This window comes from Bos grunniens, chromosome 21 (genome assembly GCF_055505025.1).
Source record: "Bos grunniens cultivar Pamir isolate PY7600 chromosome 21, Bosgru_T2T1.0, whole genome shotgun sequence".
NCBI classification, from domain to species: Eukaryota; Metazoa; Chordata; class Mammalia; order Artiodactyla; family Bovidae; genus Bos; species Bos grunniens.
In genome coordinates this window covers 10,282,086-10,299,006 of record NC_141185.1, presented here as the reverse complement: position 1 = coordinate 10,299,006, position 16,921 = coordinate 10,282,086, and the positions used below count along the sequence as shown (strand labels likewise).

The following is a 16,921-nucleotide window of genomic DNA, read 5'->3' as shown; positions in this document are numbered from 1 at the left end:
AGACTCTGCAGGCCACATACAGTCTCTGCTACATATTCTTCTTTGATTTTACAGCCCCTAAAAAATGTAACGGAGAAGGCAATGGCACCCCACTCCAGTACTCTTGCCTGGAAAATCCCATGGATGGAGGAGCCTGGTGGGCTGCAGTCCATGGGGTCGCTAAAAGTCGGACACGACTGAGCGACTTCACTTTCACTTTTCACTTCCATGCACTGGAGAAGGAAATGGCAACCCACTCCAGTGTTCTTGCCTGGAGAATCCCAGGAATGGGGAAGCCTGGTAGGCTGCCGTCTATGGGGTCGCACAGAGTCGGACACGACTGAAGTGACTTAGCAGCAGCAAAAAATGTAAGACTCTTGGGATTTCCCTGGTGGTCCAGCGGTTAAGAATCCACCTTCCAATGCAGGGGATGTGGGTTCGATCCCTGGTCAGGGAACTAAGATCCCACACACTGTGGGGCAACAAAGCCCACATACTGCAACTACTGAAGCCCACATGCCTCAGTGAAGACCCAGCACAGCAAAAAAAAAAAAAAAGAAGAAGAAGCCCATTTCACGTTCACCACACCAAAACAGACCATCAGCCAAATATGGCCCATGGGCTAGTTTGCCAACCACAGTCTTAGATGCTCCAAGGCTACAACCAGCAGCTGCAGGAGCCACAGAGGCCAGCAGGCACAGTTAGCTGGTTAAGCCACCCACAGGCACGTGTCCTGGAAGTGGACAGACGTTTGAGGCCAGAAGGACCTATCACTGGTCCTGGTGGTCTTGGCCCCACTCTTCTGGAGCTGTGTGACCTCTGGCCAGTCACTTAACTTCTCTGAGTTCTCCCCTCCTCACTCGGAAATGGTGTGTCTGAGTCTGTTTGGGCTGCTATAATAAAATATCACAGACTGGGTGGCTTATAAACAGCAGAAATGTACGTTTCACAGTTCTGGAGGCTAGAAGCCAGAGATCAGGGCTCCAGCTTGGTCGGGGGGGTCCTCTTTCTGGTCGAAGACTTATCGTATCTTCACGTGGAGGAAGGTCAAGGAGCACTGTGGGGACTCTTTAAAAGGGCACTAATCCCATCCATGAGACCTCCACCCTCATGTTCTAATTATCTTCCAGATGCCCTAACTCCTAACACCATCACATTGAAGGTAAGGATTCCAGCGAAGGGTTGCTACTGCTAAGTCACTTCAGTCATGTCCGACTCTGTGCGACCCCAGAGACGGCAGCCCACCAGGCTCCCCCGTCCCTGGGATTCTCCAGGCAAGAACACTGGAGTGGGTTGCCATTTCCTTCTCCAATGCATGAAAGTGAAAAGTGAAAGGGAAGTTGCTCAGTCGTGTCTGACTCCTAGTGACCCCATGGACTGCAGCCTACCAGGCTCCTCTGTCCATGGGATTTTCCAGGCAAGAGTACTGGAGTGGGGTGCCATTGCCTTCTCTGGTGAGGTGTTGGGAGGGACATAAATATTCAGACCATAGCATGGGAACAAAACCTAGATCTGATGAATGAAAAAACCTCCCACCCTGGAACACACTCCATCCTTGGAAGCAGTTCTTTTTAACCCCCAACTCCTCTGAGTCAGGTGGAGGGCGTTCCTTCCTTAGGAAGCTGCATCCAGACAGTGGCTCTCACACCATCCCATGGCTGGGTGTAGGGTAGGATGCAGGTGAGTGGGCATAGATGAATGCGTCTGTGCATCTCTACAGCTGCTGGGTCCCGAGGATTTGGATGAACCAGGTGGTGCTCTAGCCCAGAGGGTTCTGTGTCCAGTGAGGGGACCACAGTGAGCTTTGAGAGGAGGGGAGTGCAGGCTGAGTGGGAGGCACTGCAGTCTGGGATACTGGGAAGACTCTGGACACACTGTGGGATGGGGAGGCTGGAGCATGAGGATCAGGGGGAGGAGGAGGGGTGGGGGGCAAGAGCCAGCTCAGAGCCACATCCAGGCTGGCCCCCGGGGGCGATCGGGAGCCAACACATACCAGGCGGGGGTGAAGAGACTGATTCTGAGGTTCAGGTGAGTCACCTTGGCCAGGGTAGGTGCAGAATGGAAGCCCTTGCTGATGGGGTCAGTGGAGGCACTCTCAGGCGGGGGCGATGGGGTCAGGCAGAGTCAAGGTGCTGAGTCAAGCAGCCGCAGGAGGCTGAGGATGACGCGGGAAGGCCTCTGGGAGCAAAGGGAGAGTTCTCACCTCCCGTGACTTTGTCCTTCTTGGATTGGTTGAGTGGACACAGGATTAAAAAAAAAAAAGGAACTATGCATTTTTCAAACATTTTGCCAAAAAAAAAAAAAAAATGTACTAGGCATTCTTTAAAAAGCTGTTTCCATTTCCATGCGGCCCCTTCTTGGGCCACAGTCCAGCCCTGGGGTGTGGCTGCAGGCAGCAAGGCAGTAGGGCTCCGGGTGTGCCTCTGGGCTGTCCCCGAGCAACAAGAGACAGGATGCAGGCCCCTTCTGGTTCAGACTGGCGCTGGTCTGCCAGAGGAGACGCTTGGAAAGGAAGCAGCCTTGGTTTTCAGCATCCCGTTTGGTTATCACAAACAGCAGCCGGAAGAGAAATGATCTTTCTTCCTTGATGACAGACAAGGCAGGGCGGGGCAGACGATGGAGCAGAGGAGCAGACTCAAGGCAGGGCATGTGCCTAGATGGATCCCGGGTCAAAGGCACCAGCCTAGGAGATCAGTGCACCCACAGGAGGTGGACAAGACCCCCACGTGTGGCAAAGGACACAGCTCTCCCAGGAATGGACTGTAAGGCTGTCCTTCAAAGGAGGCCAAGACAATATCAGAATCTGAGCTCCAGACCTGGGCCATCATGTCAAAGGGGAGAGCTTAGTTAGAGTCTCAGGAAAGGCTCGGGCTGAATGAGGAGGCAGAAATGCTAAAGAAGTGTGTGGCGGGTAGAGGGTGCTGGAAAACGTGATGCGGACTTGAAAATGAAAAAGCCAACCTGCGAAGAGAAGGGTGCTGCCATTTCTGTAATGATGAAAGGCCTACGTCGTGCTAAGCATTTGTCTACAAGTCATAGGTCATGCAGGAGGCAGCAGAGGTTGAGCAGCAGGGCCTCCTCTGGGACTGAGAGAAGAGCTATATAGTCAAAGCTGTGGTTTTTCCAGTAGTCATGTACAGATATGAGAGCTGGACCATAAAGAAGACTGAGCATAAAGAGTTGATGCTTTCGAACCGTGGTGCTGGAGAAGACTTGAGAGTCGCTTGACAGCAAGGAGATCAAACCAGTCCATCCTAAAGGAAATCAATACTGAATATTCATTGGAAGGACTGATGCTAAAGCTGAAACTCCAATACTCTGGCCACCTGATGCAAAGAGTCGACTCATTGCAAAAGACCCTGATGCTGGGAAAGATTGAAGGCAAGCGAAGGGGACGACAGAGGATGAGACGGTTGGATGGCATCACCAACTCAATGGACATGACTTTGAGCAGACTCTGGAGACAGTGAAGGACAAACAATCCTGGCGTGCTGCAGTCCAGGGGGGTCACAAAGAGTAGGACACGACTTAGCGACTGAACACTGGGGAGAGCTCCTTCCCTGCCTCCCCCATCCACAGCACCTTTCTCTTAGGATCTGGGGATAGTTGTCGGGCACCTCCTCAGGACCAGGCACTCAATGGGCACAACCCTAGATAAGAACACTGAGGCTGGAGTGACCAGTCCAGGGCACAGCCCATCGGGGCAGCACTGAGCTTTGAACCTTGTTCTGTTGGATTCTAAAGCCCCTGCTCATCTCATCTCACTAAACCACCCTGCTTCTAAAACCAAGTCCAACTCCACTGCATGTCAGGGCAGCTGGCAGAACTGTCCCGGGAAGGATGGTGACTCTGATTGAGCAGGGTCCAACTGGGAAAGGTGAATCCATTCTGAGTCCAGCTGCAAACCAGAGGGACCTGACAACATGCAGGTAAAGGAGCTGAGAAGTCACCAGGAGACAAAAGGGAACTCGCGTGCCATTCAGTGATCCAGACGCTCTAAGAATCCTGCCTAAGACCTAGCCAAATCCCCATAGTGAATGCTCCTAGAGCATGACACCAGACCCCTCCTAGCGAAGACAGGGGCAAAGTCCGGTTCCCAGAGTGAACTACCGGTTGACTATTATTTAGCTGACATTATTAGTACCATTTTATAAAGCTGGAAACTGAGACTCAGTAAAGCAAATAGCCTGCCAGAAAGTGGTGGATCCTAGATTAACAATAATTGTAACAGCCCACATGTGTCTTGCATTCTGTACGTGCCTGGGTCTATGATAAAGGCCTGACAGTTATTCATTCATTTATCCTACAAAGACCAGTGAGACACTTAGCCCAACTTTATAAGGAAATTGTTACTTGCTCAGTCGTGGCTGATTCTTTGTGACCTCATGGACTGTAGCCCACGAGGCTCCTCTGTCCATGGTATTAATATTTTCCAGGTAAGAATACTGGAGTGGGTTGCCACTTCCTTCACCAACCCAGGGATCAAACCCGGGTCACCTGCATTGCAGGCAGATTCTTTACCATCTTAGTCTGAGGATCAGTGATACTAAGAACAATGCCCAAAGCCAGATGGGTGTTAAATATTGAGGGCAGGACTGGAACCCAGAATGGCTGAGTCCAGAGCCTATGTTCTTAAACACCATGGTGCCATCTAGCTTCCATGCCCCTGCCTGTACCCCCCAGAACCTCTGAGGTCATCTTCTACGAGCATCTGAGCTCCAGGAAGGAGACTGCAGTGTGGAAATCTGGGCCTCTCAGCTTAAGAATCTAGACCTGGAGATTACAGACTGAGGCCTGAACTGCCGGGCAGCCCCAGTCCTGTAATGCCCTGTCACTCTGGCCCTCTGCCAATCCAGCTGTCCCCTGGCATTCAGCTCTAGAATACAGAAGCTTCAGGATCCAGACCTGAGTTAAACCCCAGCTCCCACGGCAGGACCTAGAAGCAGTTAGAGCCCGGTGTGCCTCCTCCGCCAACCTGGCCAGGGGCCCCACCACAGACTGACCCAGAGCCCTGGCATGGGGCTCACTCCCTTTCCTGTGACACGCTCGCCTTTCCCGTGACTCACTCCTGCCCTGCCACACAGTTTCCACCCTACTTGCTCCCACTGCTCTCACATTTGCAGATGGAATTTCAGGAAGCAAGCGGACAGCTGGTTTTAATCCCCTAGCCTCTTCCGAGTGGATTCCGGGACCTCTTTTTTGTTTACTTATTGTCAGACAACGTTGCAGAGAGGCCAGGGCTCAGAGCATCGTTCAGAGCACCAGGGTGGTCCTCGGCCCTTCTCTCTCACCTGGCATTCATGGAAGATGATTCTGAGAGCGAGTGTGTAAAAAGCAGGGGCTGGAGGGACTTTCCTGGTGGCCCAATGGTTAGGAATCTGCCTGCCAATGCAGGGGTCATGGGTTCAATCCCTGGTAGGGGAAGATTCCACATGCCTGAGGGCAACTAAGCCCGTGAACCACACCTACCGAACCTGTGCACCTAGAGCCCATGCCCTAAAATAAGAGGAGCCACCACAATAAGAAGTCCACATGCCACAACTAGAGAAAAGCCCATGCAGCAACAAAGACCCAGTGCAGCCATAAATAAATGAATATCAGGGGCCAGAACTCTCCACAACATCTTAATGGGTCACTGGACCAGGAATTCTCACATCATCTTATTGAAACTTACAACCAGCCTCCAAGGTAGCTGAAGCTAGAGTTGGGAACAATTGCTGGGCTTTATCCCATCAGAGGTAACCACCGGCTTGGGGAGACTGGGGACTGGATGGATCAAAGCCACACAGACTGCAGGGTTCCACAGCCCATCCTCGTCCAGGGCTTTGTAAATGTTAATACAAGAAACGTCATTTAGGAATAGGGTTGTGGGGTCCACTTTACAATTCTAGCCGCAAAGGGGACAGGCCAAGAGTTCCCACAAAGGGACTGCTTTCAAGACAAGTGCTCTGTCATGACTGATAAATGGTGTTTGGTACCACTGTTCTCTGGCCCACCTCCTTTCCCAGGCAGCTGACTATAAAACAGTATTTCCAATCACTGAAATTAACAAAACCCAAGCACTCCATCAAAAGGCACAGTGTGGAGGACCTAGGATTTCTACGCAAGAAATGCTGGCCTGCTGACCTGGCAACGCATGGTCAAATATGAACCTCTGGGAGGGAAGAGAATGCGCAGGGCAAGCATGAGAGAAGGAGGGACAGAAGGCTGGACTGCCCAAAGAGGAAAAGCGTCCCTGGGCAAACCAGCGTCTCCGAGGGGTGGAGCTTCGGATCCTCAGGCCAGGTGTGATTGGCTCAAGCTGCCGGGAAGGCAGCCAATCAGAGGGTGCGAACCGGAGGGCTCCCTGCGGCGATCCAGGAGAGCATCCTACCTGCTGGGGGCTGCGTGGAAGGGCAACCAGAGGACGGGGAGGCAGGGACTGGCCATCAGCTGCGGGTCACAGAGCGGGGGTGGGCAGGGCATCAGGGGACTTAGTCTGGGCCTGGCAAGGACGCTGAGTGTCGCAGAGGGCAGGCATGAGGATGGGCAGGCCAATCAACGCTGCCCATTCGGACTCTGATTTGGAAACAGGAGCTTTGGGTCAGTTTGGTTTTTCAGTTCTGGTGAGTCAGTTTTGGCCACACTGTGGGTCGTGGCCCAACCCCAGACCTTGGCAGTGAAAACGCCAGCTGCACTCCCGAGTACCCTGTAGATGAACTCTCCAAGGGCCTAGAGAAAGAGCTCCATCTGGCCCGTGGCAAGGCGCATCCCAGGTACTGCCCCAGCCTCCAAGGCCCCCTGCCTGGAGAACACCTGGCCAAGCGGGTGGAGAGCTTCCAGGATGCGATGTTGACCCCTTGTCCCTGCGCCTCCCCTCTCCCTCCTTCCCCACTGGCCCAGGGCAGTGTTCTCCGTGACAGCATGGCAGTGACAGATGCTTAAGACCCCCACCCCCACCCGGCCACCACCACCAGGCCTCTCTCTTATTGGCCCTGGGAATCGAGAGCCCATGCCAAGCCCCCAGCGCCTCAGACCTTCTCCTCAGGTAGGAACCTTCCCCCAGGAGGGGCGATTCCAACAGTCACCCCTGAACCCCCCAGACTTGCCCTATCTTTCTAAGCAGCCCAAGGGAGCGGGTTCAACCACAATGACCACACACACTTCCTGTGGCCCTCAAACCTGAATAACACATCAACAGACCTAAATGTCCTGTGACAGATAAATGGATGTGGATAGAGAAGATGTGGTGTATATATATTTTATCTAAATCTACATATGCCATAGGATATTCAGATCAGATCAGATCAGTCGCTCAGTCGTGTCCGACTCTTTGCAACCCCATGAATCGCAGCACGCCAGGCCTCCCTGTCCATCACCAACACCCGGAGATCACTCAGACTCACGTCCATCGAGTCAGTGATGCCATCCAGCCATCTCATCCTCTGTCGTCCCCTTCTCCTCTTGCCCCCAATCCCTCCCAGCATCAGAGTCTTTTCCAATGAGTCAACTCTTTGTATGAGGTGGCCAAAGTACTGGACTTTCAGCTTTAGCATCATTCCTTCCAAAGAAATCCCAGGGCTGATCTCCTTCAGAATGGACTGGTTGGATCTCCTTGCGGTCTAAGGGACTCTCAAGAGTCTTCTCCAACACCACAGTTCAAAAGCATCAATTCTTCAGCACTCAGCCTTCTTCACAGTCCAACTCTCACATCCATACATGACCACAGGAAAAACCATAGCCTTGACTAGACGGACCTTTGTTGGCAAAGTAATGTTTCTGCTTTTTAACATGCTGTCTAGGTTGGTCATAACTTTCCTTCCAAGGAGTAAGCGTCTTTTAATTTCATGGCTGCAGTCACCATCTGCAGTGATTTTGGAGCCCAGAAAAATAAAGTCTGACGCTATTTCCACGGTTTCCCCATCTATTTCCCATGAAGTGGTGGGACCAGTTGCCATGATCTTCGTTTTCTGAATGTTGAGCTTTAAGCCAACTTTTTCACTCTCCACTTTCACTTTCATCAAGAGACTATTTAGTTCCTCTTCACTTTCTGCCATAAGGGTGGTGTCATCTGCATATCTGAGGTTATTGATATTTCTCCTGGCAATCTTGATTCCAGCTTGTGTTTCTTCCAGTCCAGGGTTTCTCATGATGTACTCTGCATAGAAGTTAAATAAACAGGGTGACAATATACAGCCTTGACGTACTCCTTTTCCTACTTGGAACCAGTCTGTCCGTGTCCAGTCTGTTCCATGTCCAGTTCTAACTGTTGCTTCCTGACCTGCATACAGATTTCTCAAGAGGCAGATCAGGTGGTCTGGTATTCCCATCTCTTTCAGAATTTTCCACAGTTTATTGTGATCCACACAGTTTATTGTGATCCACACAGTCAAAGGCTTTGGCATAGTCAATAAAGCAGAAATAGATGTTTTTCTGGAACTCTCTTGCTTTTTCCATGATCCAGCGGATGTGGGCAATTTGATCTCTGGTTCCTCTGCCTTTTCTAAAACCAGCTTGAACATCAGGAAGTTCACGGTTCACATATTGCTGAAGCCTGGCTTGGAGAATTTTGAGCATTACTTTACTAGCGTGTGAGATGAGTGCGAATGTGTGGTAGTTTGAGCATTCTTTGGCATTGCCTTTCTTTGGGATTGGAATGAAAACTGACCTTTTCCAGTCCTGTGGCCACTGCTGAGTTTTCCAAATTTGCTGGCATATTGAGTGTAGCACTTTCACAGCATCATCTTTCAGGATTTGGAATAGCTCAACTGGAATTCCATCACCGCCACTAGCTTTGTTCGTAGTGATGCTTTCTAAGGCCCACTTGACTTCACATTCCAGGATGTCTGGCTCTAGGTCAGTGATCACACCATCGTGATTATCTGGGTCATGAAGATCTTTTTTATACAGTTCTTCTGTGTATTCTTGCTATCTCTTCTTGATATCTTCTGCTTCTGTTAGGTCCATACCATTTCTGTCCTTTATCGAGCTCATCTTTGCATGAAATATTCTTTGGTATCTCTGATTTTCTTGAAGAGATCCCTAGTCTTTTCCATTCTGTTGTTTTCTTCTATTTCTTTGCACTGATCGCTGAAGAAGGCTTTCTTATCTCTTCTTGCTATTCTTTGGAACTGTGCATTCAGATGTTTATATCTTTCCTTTTCTCCTTTGCTTTTCGCTTCTCTTCTTTTCACAGCTATTTGTAAGGCCTCCTCAGACAGCCATTTTGCTTTTTTGCATTTCTTTTCCATGGGGATGGTCTTGATCCCTGTCTCCTGTACAATGTCACGAACCTTATTCCATAGCTCATCAGGCACTCTATCAGATCTAGGCCCTTAAATCTATTTCTCACTTCCACTGTATAATCATAAGGGATTTGATTTAGGTCATACCTGAATGGTCTAGTGGTTTTCCCTACTTTCTTCAATTTAAGTCTGAATTTGGCAATAAGGAGTTCATGGTCTGAGCCACAGTCAGCTCCTGGTCTTGTTTTTGCTGACTGTATAGAGCTTCTCCATCTTTGGGTGCAAAGAATATAATCAATCTGATTTCGATGTTGACCATCTGGTGATGTCCATGTATAGAGTCTTCTCTTGTGTTGTTGGAAGAGGGTGTTTGTTATGACCAGTGCATTTTCTTGGCAAAACTCTATTAGTCTTTGCCCTGCTTCATTCCGTATTCCAAGGCCAAATTTGCCTGTTACTCCAGGTGTTTCTTGACTTCCTACTTTTGCATTCCAGTCCCCTATAATGAAAAGGACATCTTTTTGGGGTGTTAGTTTATTACTCAGTCATAAAAGAGAATGAAATAATGCCATTTGCAGCAACATGGACCTAGAGATGATCATACTAAGTGAAGTAAGTCAGAGAAAAACAAATATCATATGTTATCTGTTACATGTGGAATCTAAAAAACGACACAAATGCACCCATCTACAAAACAAAACAGACTCACAGACACAGACTTACAGTTGCCAAGGAAGAGCGTGGGGTTGGGGAGGCAGTTTGGAGTTAGCAGATGCAAACTATTATATGGAGAACGGATAAACAACAAGGCCTTACTGTGTAGCAAAGGAAACTAGATTCTACATCCTGAGATAAACCATAATGAAAAAGAATATTAAAAATGTATATAACCGAAACCCTAACCCTTATGGCAGAAAGTGAAGAACTAAAGAGCTTCTTGATGAAAGTGAAAGAGGAGAGTGAAGAAGTTGGCTTAAAGCTCAATATTCAGAAAACTAAGATCATGGCATCCAGTCCCATCACTTCATGGCAAATAGATGGGGAAACAATGGGCACAGTGGCTGACTTTATTTTTCTGGGCTCCAAAATCACTGTAGATGGTGATTGCAGCCATGAAATTAAAAGACGCTTACTCCTTGGAAGGAAAGTTATGACCAACCTAGACAGCATGTTAAAAAGCAGAGATATTACTTTGTCAACAAAGGTCTGTCTAGTCAAGGCTATGGTTTTTCCAGTGGTCATGTATGGATGTGAGAGTTGGACTATAAGGAAAGCTGAGCACCGAAGAATTGATGCTTTTGAACTGTGGTGTTGGAGAAGACTCCTGAGAGTCCTTTGGACTGAAAGGAGATTAAACCAGTCCATCCTAAAGGAAATCTGTCCTGAATATTCATTGGAAGGACTGATGCTGAAGCTGAGGCTCTAATACTCTGGCCACCTGATGTGAAGAACTGACTCATTGGAAAAGACCCTGATGCTGGGAAAGATTGAGGGCAGGAGGAGAAGGGGACAACAGAGGATGAGATGGTTGGTTGGCATCACTGACTTGATGAACATGAGTTTGAGCAAACTTTGGGAGTTGGTGATGGACAGGGAAGCCTGGCATGTTGCAGTCCATGGGGTGGCGAAGAGTTGGTCACAACTGAGTTACTGAACTGATATAACTGAATCGTTTTGCGGTATAGCACAAGCTAATGCAACATTGTAAATCAATTATACTTCAATTAAAAAATATATAGTTGTGAAAAAAAATTTTAAAGGAAAATTGCTGCTGCTAAGTCGCTTCAGTCATGTCTGACTCTGTGTGACCCCAGAGACGGCAGCCCACCAGCCTCCCCCGTCCCTGGGATTCTCCAGGCAAGAACACTGGAGTGGGTTGCCATTGCCTTCTCCAATGCAGGAAAAGTGAAAGGGAAGTCGCTCAGTCGTGTCTGACTCCTAGCGACCCCATGGACTGCAGCCCACCAGGCTCCTCCATCCATGGGATTTTCCAGGCAAGAGTACTGGAGTGGGTTGCCATTGCCTTTATGGCCGCACAATAATATACTTTCAGAATCACCCTTATCAAGACCGTCTTCAGAAATGAGTACTTTCTACTAGGTGAAAATGTCTCTCAATTCAAAAGCATTGCATGAAAATAGGACTTTTAATTTTTGTCTTTTATTACATAAAAAATTCAAAATTTCTCAGAGAACTCTTAGTCTCTGGAGAAAACTTCTTCATATCCCAGTCTGAGAAGCCCTGCCCTGGAGGATGAAGCCAGCCCTCCTCGGGGACCCTCAGGGATGAGGCTCCCACCTAAATTACAGCCCTAACTCATCAGGATGCTCCTGGTCTCTAAGCTCCATCTGCAGCACAACTACTGAAGCTTCTAGAAGTTTCGAGTCTTTGTGATGCCTCCCCAGCTTAGTTCTGCCTGGTGAGCCTCCCCTTCCCCAACACAAACCTCCTTCTAGATGACTATTCTTTCAAGATTCAGTTCATAACAAGTAAAACGGAGAAACCTTTCCAGCCTCCTTCCCCTGCAAAGTAACAGCTCCCTCCCCCTTCCACTGGGTCCCCATGGGACCCTATGCATGTTGTCAATTACAACCTGTTTACTAAACACTCTAAATCCTCCCATGCTCCCCTCCCAATAACCCCAGGAGGTAGCTAATATGATCAGTTCCATTTTACAGTGAGAAAACTGGGGTTTAGGGAGGCAAGCCATGGATCCAGGACTGGACCCAGAAGTTTGACCTCACTGTTCATGCTTTACTGTTCATAAAGTGAAAGTGTTAGTCACTCAGTCATGTCCAACTCTTTGGGACTCAATGAACCGTAGCCTGCTAGGCTCCTCTGTCCGTGGGATTCTCCAGGCAAGAATACTTAAGTGGGTTGCCATTCCCTTCTTCAGGGGATCTTCCTGACCCAGGGATTGAACCTGGGTCTCCTTCATTACTGGAAGACTCTTTACCACCTGAGCCACCAGGGAAGCCCTTTCTGTTCATAACTATTGGCACAAACAAGTTCTCTGAAGGAGGGCAGGGTTGGATTCATCCTACTGATTGATTGCAGATGGGTGGCTTTTATTTTTAACAGTTTAAAAATAATTGGGAGTAAAACTGATGAACAAGAAACTTATCTCTTAGAAAAGACCCTTATGCTGGGAGAGACTGAAGGCAGGAGGAGAAGGGGACAACAGAGAATGAGATGATTGGATGGCATCACCGATGAGTTTGGATGACATGAGTTTGAGCAAGCTCCAGGAGATGGTGATGGACGGGGAAGCCTGGGGTGCTGCAATCCACGGGGTTGCAAAGAGTTAGACATAGCTGAGCAACTCAACAACAACAACAAACACATTTCAACTGTACAATTTGATAGTTTCAACATCAGTTCAGTCGCTGAGAATCCAACCATCTCATTCTCTGTTGTCCCCTTCTCCTCCTGCCTTCAATCTTTCCCAGCATTAGGGTCTTTTCAAATGAGTCAGTTCTTTGCATCAGGTAGCCAAAGCATTGGTGTTTCAGCTTCAACATCAGTCCTTCCAATGAATATTCAGGACTGATTTCCTTTAGGATGGACTGATTTGATCTCCTTGCAGTCCAAGGGACTCTCAAGAGTCTTCTCCAACACTACAGTTCAAAAGCATCAATTCTTCAGTGCTCAGCTTTCTTTATGGTCCAGCTCTCACATCCATACATGACTACTGGAAAAACCATAGCTTTGACTAAATGGACCTTTGTCGGCAAAGTAATGTCTCTGCTTTTTAATATGCTGTCTAGGTAGGTCATAGCTTTTCTTCCAAGGAGCAAGCATCTTTTAATTTCATGGCTGCAGGCACCATCTTCAGGGACTTTGGAGCTCAAGAAAATAAAGTCTGTCACTGCTTCCATTGTTTCCCCACCTATTTGCCATGAAGTGATGAGACCAGATACCATGATCTTAGTTTTTTGAATGTTCAGTTTTAAGCCAACTTTTTTAACATATATACCTTTTAGTTTTAACATATATACCTTTAAAACCACCACCCCAATCAAAGATAACAAACAGCCAGCAGCACAAAAATTCCCTGACCCCATTTAATCACCCCTCCCTCCTGCCCACACCTTGCTCCAGTCAACCACTGATGTGCTTCCTGTCACTAGATGTTAGCTTGCATTGTCTGGAGATTTTTACATAAATGAAATTATATATATATATATATATATATATATATGTAGTGAGGGGGGCAGGGGGTGTGGGTCTGGCTTCCTCAACTCAGCACACTTACTTTGAGATTCATCCATGCTGTTGCCTCCTTTCAATGTCCATTCCTTTCCATTGCTCAGTTCTATTCCATAGCATGCAGAGACTCGCTGATCGACTGTTTTTGTTCTTGCAAATAAAGCTGCTCTGAACACATGTGTATAGACATACCCTTTCATTTCTGTTGCAAAAATACCTAGGAGTGGAGTGACTGGGTCTGATGGCAGGTATGTGTGTACGTTTTTAAGGAACTGTCACACTATCTGCCAAAGCGGCCACACCACTCTTCACTCCCACCAGCAGTGTGTGAGAGTTCTCATTCCCACAGAGCCCTCGATGGTCAGTCTTTTTCATCTTAGCCCTTTTAAACCAGCCGTGATGATATCTCATTGTGGTTTTAAATTGCAGTCCCAAACGGTGAACCATATGATTGCCTTTGTGTTTGTTCTTTAGGACAGTGGTTCCCAACCTTTTTAGTGCCAGAAATCAGTCTCGTGGAAGAGAGTTTTTCCACGGGCCTGAGTCGGGGGTGGTTTGGGGATAATTCTTACAAAGAGCTCTCCACCTAGATTCCTTGCACTCACAGTTCACGGTAGGGTTTGAGCTCCTGTGAGAACCTAACGCCTCTGATCTGACAGGAGTTGGAGCTCAGACGGTACTGAGAGTGATTGGTGAGCGACCTTAAACAGAGGTGAAGCTTGCCAGCCCATCTGCCACTCACTTCCTGCTGTGCTGCCGGTTCCTAACAGGCCATGGAGCAGTACGGGTCCATGGCCTAGGGGTTGAGGACTCCTGCTTCAGGACAACTTCCTAAGCTCCAGACTGCGCTCAGCACTTCCCAGGCACCTCCTCCTTTAAGACTACTGGTGTGCCCAGCACTGGGCCTGCTGGATGGAGGCTGAAGAAGTAAGGAGCTGAGTGATGGGGAGACACTAGCCAACAAGAACCTGCTCCAATTTCAAGGGCGCTGCCAGCTTACTCCTAAACCAACAGCCAGGAGTGTGGAAAAACAGATAAACAAACAGTCCTTCACGTGTGCATGCAGCTCTCAGAGCATCCCAAAAGTGCTTCCATGGGCCCCTAATTCCATGCTTCTGTGTGTCCCTGGTTCGAAAGGAACCTGGGTGTCTACTCAACAACTCATGCAGCTGCAATGAGGTCTCCGGCTGCCATGGGGACTCTTAGCATCAGGGATGGAAATCAACAACTTCCATGGAATGCTCAGGCAGCTGTTCTCATTTGAATGTGAACTGTGTCTGGGCCTGGCCTCTGATCATCTTGATCACTGTTGTCTTGATCAGGGTACTTGAGATGGACACTCACACACAGTCAGTGCTCACAAGTATACATGAGCAGATACTTAAATCTGGAAAATATCAAGACTAATATTTACCACCTTTGGCTGTTAGTAGGAAATTGATAATTGCTAGTTCTGTTCTTTTTTATTAGAAAGAAGAAGCATGGAGCCAGAAGGAGCATCTCTCTAGCCTTATTTGGTTCTTGATACACACATGCTTCAGGTTCAGGGAGACTGGAGAAAGGCAGGGATGGGGGGAGGGTGGACATCAGCACAGACTGCTAACCCCCATCAGAGCCTTCCTTCAAGCCACGGCTGGGGACAGAGCGGGCCCCAGGATGGGATTAGGGCGCCCTGGGTCCAGTGCAGGCTCCACCACCCACCAGCTCCCAAACTCCAGCCTTCCTATTGGTCAAGCAAGAGCAAGAACTCACTTGCATGCCATCAGAGATGTGGGAGCTTGAAACTGAAAAGTTGTTTTGAACACATCCAATTCATCTCCAGACTTTTTTTTCTTTTTAACAGAAAAGCAGTTAGGAAGGAGAAATATATGCTGCCAAGAAGCCCTGCTGTATTCAAATGCACAGAACTATAATAATGACCCTCAGGCAACCTGCAGGCTAATTGTACCAAGTTACCATGTTACACCGCATAATAACCAGGGGCTATACTATGAAGTGGACCTAGCATACCGGAGTCAAAGCTACACTGTTCCAAGCTCCAAGCTACAGTTCCAACCTGTAATAACCAGAGACCTTAATAAGAGCCACCTCTTTGTGCCAGGCCATGTTCTAAAATATGTAATGTTTTAGAAAGAAATAGCCTACCAGGAAGGTACTATTACAGGCCCCATAGTGTAGATAAGCTCCAATACTTTGAAAACTTCAGTACTTTGGCCACCTGATGTGAAGAACTGACTCATTGGGAAAGACCCTGATGCTGAGAAAGATTGAAGGCAGGAGAAGAAGGCGAAAACAGAGAATAAGATCGTGGGATGGCATCACCGACTTGATGGGCATGAGTTTGAGTAAGCTCCGGGAGTTGGTAATGGACAGGGAAGCCTGGCGTGCTGCAGTCCATGGGGTCGCTAAGAGTCGGACACGACTGAGTGACTGAACTGAACTGATTGTAGATAAGGGCTTCCCTGATAGCTCAGTTGGGAAAGAATCCGCCCGCAAAGCAGGAGACCCCAGTTCGATTCCTGGGTCAGGAAGATGCTCTAGAGAAGGGATAGGCTACCCACTCCAGTATTCTTGGGCTTCCCTTGTGACTCAGTAAAGAATTCTCCTGCAAGCACAGAGATGTTAAATGCTTTCCCCAAAGCATCCAGAGCGGGATTGAAACTTGAGCAGCTTGGAGCCTCCCCGCACCATCTTTCTTAAAAAAGTTTTTGTTTTATATTGGAATATAGTTGATTAACAATGTTGTGTTAGTTTCAGGCATACAGCAAAGTGATTCAGTTATACACATACATGTATCTATTCTTTTTCAAACTCTGTTCCCAGTTAGATTATTAGAGAATATTGAGCAGAGTTCTCTGTGCTAAACAGTAGGCCCTTGTTGGTTTTCTGTTTTGTTTTGTTTTGTTTTGTTTTAAAAAAAGCAGCGTATACATGTTCATCCCAAACTCCCAGTCTACTCATCCCCGCCCAGAGCCTTCCCTTTAACCACAGTGCCTTGCCTGGAGACAAGTGGTCAGCGGTCACCTGGTCAGGGCCTTAGGACTCATTAGATGATGGTAAGAAACAGCTGCTGCTGGATGGATGAAAGGGCTGTGACATACACTATACAGTTTACCCTACTGTTCCCAGATACTGCCTAGAGCACCACCAGCGTTCACATCTGGCCCAGGCCTGTGGCCCAATCTGCTAAACCAAGTTTCACCATCCGCCCCTGCCCCTCCTTGCACCTGCAGCCAACCAGCATGCCCAGCTCGCCTCCACGACTGTTGTTGATGTTTGTCTTTCCATTAGACTGCTGCTCTCAAGGGCGGAGGCCGTGTCCCACCTGCTCTGTGTACCCAGGGCTGGAGCACAGACAGCAGGCAGAAGGATAACAATGATGCTTACTCAGTGAGCCTTACACTAACTTTCTTGAAAAAGCAAGGTTGGCTCCCATGAGGTCAGACCAGGATAGGGAGTTCCTGAAACTGTCCCAAGAGGCCTAGCGATAGACACCTCCAGGAGCCAAT

General features: G+C 48.3%; 1 protein-coding gene across 8 annotated transcripts in view; it reads right to left on the bottom strand.

The window, feature by feature from the left end:
- Positions 1–16,921, bottom strand: part of SYNE3 (spectrin repeat containing nuclear envelope family member 3) — a 109,008-nt gene that overhangs the window by 66,979 nt on the left and 25,108 nt on the right. Inside the window, exon 1 of one of the 8 annotated variants that reach the window (XM_086363075.1) lies at positions 1,973–2,286. The exons of the other annotated variants lie outside the window; for them this stretch is intronic. The gene's annotated coding sequence lies outside the window, so the exon portion shown is untranslated. Of the gene's footprint in view, positions 1–1,972; positions 2,287–16,921 lie in introns of those variants that run through there. 8 annotated transcript variants of the gene reach the window in all.